This window comes from Rattus rattus, chromosome 5 (assembly GCF_011064425.1).
Source record: "Rattus rattus isolate New Zealand chromosome 5, Rrattus_CSIRO_v1, whole genome shotgun sequence".
Classification (NCBI taxonomy): domain Eukaryota; kingdom Metazoa; phylum Chordata; class Mammalia; order Rodentia; family Muridae; genus Rattus; species Rattus rattus.
In genome coordinates this window covers 62,030,084-62,036,083 of record NC_046158.1, presented here as the reverse complement: position 1 = coordinate 62,036,083, position 6,000 = coordinate 62,030,084, and the positions used below count along the sequence as shown (strand labels likewise).

Below are 6,000 nucleotides of genomic sequence, written 5' to 3'. Positions count from 1 at the left end.
AATTCTTTTGATAAAGTCTCCTGTAGCTCAGTCTGACGTCAAATGTACTATGTAGCTGAGGATGGTCTTGAACTCCTTATCCTCCTTCCTCCGCCACCTTCTAAATGCTAGGATTACAGGCACATGCACTACAATGCTCATTTTTTTTTAAAGATTTATTTTAAATGAGTACACTGTAGCTGTTTTCAGACAAACCAGAAGAGGGCATTAGATCCCATTACAAATGGTTGTGAGTCACCATGTTGTTGCTGGGAATTGATCTCAGGACTTCTGGAAGAGCAGTCAATACTTTTAACCACTGAACCATCTCTCCAGCCCTATAATGCTCATTTTAATAATCCATTTTGCTTTGTTTTTTTAAATTACATTTTAATTAGTTTTTGTGTGTGTATGTACATGCCAATGTGAGTGTGTTACAACCAAAGGACATGTGAGAGTCACTTTTCTTCTTCTACCGTGGGGCTTGGGAATCAAAATCAAATTGCCAGGTATGGTGACAAGTACCCTACCCACTGAGCCATCTCATGTAAAAAACATTTTATTTATTTGTGTGTGTGTGTGTGTGTGTGTGTGTGTGTGTGTGTGTGTGTGTACCTGAGCCATATGCTTTCAATACCCAAGGAAGTGAGTAACAGCATCCCCTGGAACTGGAGTTCTGAATGACTTTGAGCCACCACCGTGTGAGTGCTGGAAATTGGTCCTCTGCAAGAGTAGCCAGTGCTCTTAACTGATGAGCCATGTCCCCAGGCCAATAGTTTATTCTTTTTTTTTTTTTTTAAAGATTTATTTATTTATTTTTTTATTGGTAAGTACACTACTGCTGTCTTCAGACACCAGAAGAGGGCATTGGATCCCATTACAGATGGTTGTGAGCCACCATGTGGTTGCTGGGAGTAGAACTCGGGACCTCTGGAAGAGCAGTCAGTGCTCCTAACCACTGAGCCATCTCACCAGCCCCCCGATAGTTTATTCTTAATGAGTTTATACTGTATGCTTGCTAGACATTTTAGAAGGCATTTATGTTGTCAGGTAATGTAGCCCATCTCTGTAAACCCAGTACTTTGTAGGTTGAAACCATAGGGTTACTGGAAGTTCAAGGCCATCTTGGGCTATGTAGGGAGTTTCACATTGGTAGGAATTGTAACAAGGTCTGATTGGAAAGCACAAGTGACTTTTATGTGTACTTTTATTCTTACAACAGATGTGGGTATGTGATATGTGTTGTACAGGCTAGAGAAGGACATCCAGTGTTCTGCCCTATCACTGTCTAACTTACTTCTTTAAGTCTGGATCTGGGCTGTTAACTAGCAAACTGCAGTGACCCTCTGGGATCCCCACCTCCTATCCATAGACATGTGTATAGTCATGTCTGGCTTTTTACATTGGTGCTGTCATCTGAACCAGGTCCTCATGGTTGAGCAGCAAGCGAGCATTTATCCACTGAGGCGTGTCTCCAGTGTGAAAGAGTTATTTTCATTTTCTAGTTAAGGAAACTGAGGTTCAGAGACTATATAATTTGACCAAGGTCTTATAGTGGTGCAAACATCTGGACTAGTGTCCTTGTAGAGCTATAGCTGGAAGCCAGCAGTTTGACTGCAGTCTCTCTTCTTAGCCAATATATCACCATTATAGATTATGAAAGCTTTATGAAGATACATTTTGCAGTAGCCAATAGGAACACACACCTATTGTCCCAGCACTCAGGGGGCAGACACATGGGAATTTCTGTGAGCTCAAAGCCAGCTTACCTCGTCTAGATATCTAGAGTTCTAGGCCAGTCAGGGATATATAATGAGACTGTCTCAAAAAATAAAATAAAAATAATTTTAAAAATAGGACTAGAAGTAGGTAAAGGTACTTACCACCAAAATAATGAACAAAATTTAATCCCTGGACCCACATGGAGGAAGGAAAGAACTGATTCCTGAAAATTGTTCTCTGACCTGAATATGACTTCTGTGGTACATGTGTACCCATGCACACATAAATAAATTAATTAAAATATATAAGGAGAAACCTTCCAATTCATCATCTTCATTTAGTAATTAGTAAGTAACTGATACCAGTTTTACCAGGTGGTAATATAACTTCAACCCTATCACTCAGAAGTCAAAAGCACAGGGCTTTTGAGTTTGAGGCTAGCCTGGGGTAGCGTGAGATCCTGTCTTAAAGTAAAGCAACCTCCCTACCCGAGAAAAAACAAAACTCAACAACAAACACACCCCCTTCCCCTCCTAAATTTTAAAGGAATTCAGATGAAAACCCCTATAATATTTAGGTCAAATTAAAAAAAGGTGATTTTGAGTTGATTAAAAAATAGCACTCTTTTAGTTATTTTAACGGTATCCTTAACTATTCTGAATTCTTTGTTTATTGGATTCTGCCTATTGTCCCAGGCAGACCCACATTGTTTTGATGGAAGATAGTGCTGTTCTTCAACAGCTTAGTGGATCCTGCTTTCTTTTAGTTTAGAGCAGAGAGGCTAACAAAATATTAACAAGTCTAAGCATTTATTTTCCTCATTAGCTTTTAATTCAATCAAATCAAAACAATGAAATTGAGAGTTTGTCTTAGATATTTCCTACCATCTCAGTCAACACATAGTCCTGTTTCTGGGATTTCTCCCTCCTTCTTTCCTAGCTTCCTTTGGGGAAATGCTTAAAGGAAGAAAACAGCAAACCAAATCGGAGCAGGTAAAGTAAGCTCTTTTCTGTTTTCCCACCCAGATAGGTAGGAAAAGGGAACAAGACCCTCCTCAAAGAGAACTGAGGCTTAGGCGTGCCGTTCTAAAAAGCTTTGTTATTTAGCACCTCCCTCCCTCCCCCCAGCTCTGCAGTAATTCCTCAGAGATTGTATAGTCTCTGCTTTAAATATATATAATATATATATATAAAACTTCCTCGTCTTTCTCTCGCCTTTTTTTTTTTTAATTTCCTATAATAAAGTTTCCTATTGGATAAGGTCAGCTCCCTGATTTATGCCTGGTTCCTATTGGAAGCTCGCAGGGGCTGACATCACTTAGGAAAGCTAGGGTAGGGCTGCCAGATCAGTTTGTCACCACCCAGGCTCCCTTGCCTTTGGCTGGGTGCAACTTCCATTTTAGGTGTTGGATCTGAGGGGAAAAAGAGAGAGGGAAAGGGAGAGAGAGAACGAGGGCGAGCAAGAGGGAGGGAGGGAGAGAGAGCGAGAGAGCGAGAGAGGCCGACAGACACGAAGGGAGAGGAGAAAGGCAGAAAGATCGTGGAACGAGGAAGAGGAAGAGGCGGCGAACCTCGCTGGATTCGTCTTTCTCAGCACATTGGTGAAGCTTTGGGTTTGTTTCTTAAAAGGACTGGCTTTAGAAGTCCACATTTGAGGTGTGTGCTTTTAAATTTTTTCCTTTTATTAAAATATGTATTTAACTAGTTGGGAAAGGGATAACTCAAGTGGAATCTTTTTCTTGATGGTAATTGGAGGGACTTTTAAAAGGTCGAGGAAGCCTGTTAATGCTGACGGTGAGTTTTAATCAATTATTTTTTCTACTTTTAATACTTTGGAGGTTTCTTGGTATTTAAGGAAAAGGTAAAACGTACAAGACCTAGAAACAAACTTCTAGGTCTAATACCGGAAGCTGGTTAGAACCAGGGATAGAAGTTGTGTAAATTACATTTTTGTGTGTACTTTTATATTTTTTTCTGGATTTAGCTAACATACTCTTTTATTCAGAGCTCAAAAAGTTGTTTTTTTGGCATGTTGTGTGTGGGTTGGGAAAGGAATTTGTCCTGGTCGGAGGCTAGTCGTACAGATGGCTCCTACCATGTTTCGGAACTTTTAGCCCCCTCACCTTTGTATTTGTGGCAGTGGAAAGTTGCAGGAAGCTTTCGAATTTCAATGGTATTGTTTTTTTCCTTCTGAACGTGAACGGCCCAGAAGGGTTTCAGCGCTGCAGTTCCTGGGTGGATCCCTCTTTCACTTTTCCAGGTGTGGTGGTGGGTGGGAGCCGCTGTCGCCTGCCTAGGAGACTCTTTGCTTTGCCTTGTGAAAACAAATGGGTCTATGTTAACTGAATTGCCACTTTCCTTTTTCTCTCTCTTCTCTTCTTCTCTCTCTCTCTCTCTCTCTCTCTCTCTCTCTCTCTCTCTCTCTGTTCTTTCTTGTCCTAAAAGTCCTTTTAATGCCACAGATTTGTGAAGTGTATGTTAAACTTGCAGATATGTTAATGTTTGGCCCTTAAAGGGATAAGGAAATTCTAATCATGCTTTCTCTTGACCAGAGTGAAACCACAGAACACCTGAAAGTCTTTTCCAGCCCTTTTGGTCTCTGAAAGATTTGTAGGTTGTGAATAGACAGGCGAAGAGAAACCACTTAATGAAAACTTAGAGTTTGCAAAGCACATTTGAGAACGCCTTACAAAGGGAATTTTATTTTTAAGCCACTGGAAAGATGCTTTTAGAGGTGTCTTTGTTTGCTTGCTCAGTTAACTTATTAGAACACTGTTAAAGCTAAAGGCCTGTGACTGCCTCATGTTTTATACTTGACCTTAAGAGTTGCTTGGTTTGCTTTGTGTACGTACATCTTGGAAATGTCCAGATCCTAGATAATTATATAGCCAACTCATCAGTAGCTGGAACATAGGTACTTTCTTCTTTTAAAATGGGAATCAGAATGGAAATTAGAGCTGGAATAGATATTGCTCTAATTGTAGCAAGATGGGTCTTAAAGTATAAGCTCCTCATTACCTTTAAACTGATAGGAATCTTTAATCTTCTGATTTCATAGTCCCTGCCCCCATTCTTTTTAGTCTAGAACATTTCCTTGAATATTTTTCTACAGGGAAGACATTCCTTGCAGGATGGTTTTGTCATTGTGCGGTTGTGGCCTCTGGAGGAAACAAGTTTTGTTCCTCTTTTCCTTTCCATATAATTTAGGCAAGGATTACAGAAAAACATTGGACGTGTGGACCTCAGGATTAAAATAGGCAATTGAAAAGAAAGAAAAAGGTCACTATGTACAGTCTGTTGGGCTATGGTTCTGATTTCCAATTTTTCAATTTTCCTTTGAAATGTTTTTCCAAGGAGATTTCTTAGTGTGTCTTTGGAGGGTCGGTCTGTTGCTGCCAGAGTGTCGGTTTCTCACTCAGCCTTTAGGGGGAGGGATGAGAGTCTGAAGGAGGAGTACAAAGGCAGTTTGAAAATAGGTTCTGGATGACTGCTGGTGATCTGGGTCCGGCTTTGAAACTGGGCTTTGTGTAGCGGTGTTGTGCAGCATTAGGGTCCAGGACAATTTACAAACTAAGGCATTGTTTGGCCTGCCTTATAGTACAGAGCCTTTTGAGGTGATAAGATGGAAGATTTTTGTCTTTTACTTCACCTTCCCTGGTTCTTCCAGGAATTGAAAGGGTACAGATAAGTAAATCTTTTATTTTGCTACTTATTTTCTGTGCTTCTTATTTGGGGTTTGGGGTGAAAATGATGATAGATGAGTATGAAATGTACAGGTTTTCTTTCCTTGTTTGCTTTATATGGAATTCAGTTAGTTTCTTTGTTATGTGAGTAAGGTAGTGGGGTCTGTGTTTCAGGTGTGTGTGGTTGATTAGAGTTCTAGTGCCTTTCCTAGGAGTCCAGTATGGACAGCCAGGGGGGTCAACATGGTCTCAGCTGGTCTAAAATTGGGACTCTTTGAGATCTTAGAAAGGAGACGGACCCTTCCTGTAATCACATGCCAGCCGTAGGTTTATCAAATAATTGTTCCTAAGGGGTAGATGAGACTGGATGCAGGCTGATAAATTCAGCTTAGATCACTATCAGTTGTAATAGCAAAATATTTAGCTCAGTATAATTTATTGCTTTCTATTGTGGTAGGTGACGGCCCTCTGTTAGTACCTTCTGGGTTTTCCCGTCCCCTCCCCTCCCTGTCATTGTCTTATTTTACAGTGTACTAAGCATTTTTTGTAGACTACCTAATTTCTAACCATTTTTTTTTTTTAGCAATGAATTTGAGACAATGAAGCTGGGGTTTGCT

At 40.4% G+C, this 6,000-nt stretch overlaps 1 protein-coding gene across 10 annotated transcripts in view; it reads left to right on the top strand.

Annotated features, from left to right (window-relative positions):
• The first annotated feature begins 3,037 nt into the window (after window positions 1-3,037).
• Window positions 3,038-6,000, top strand: part of Ctnnd1 (catenin delta 1) — a 50,118-nt gene continuing 47,155 nt past the window's right edge. For 5 of the 10 annotated variants that reach the window (XM_032903590.1, XM_032903592.1, XM_032903586.1 and 2 more), the window contains exon 1: window positions 3,039-3,356. The gene's annotated coding sequence lies outside the window, so the exon portion shown is untranslated. Of the gene's footprint in view, window positions 3,357-6,000 lie in introns of all 10 variants that reach the window. The other 5 variants (XM_032903589.1, XM_032903591.1, XM_032903587.1 and 2 more) reach the window with 2 other exon arrangements.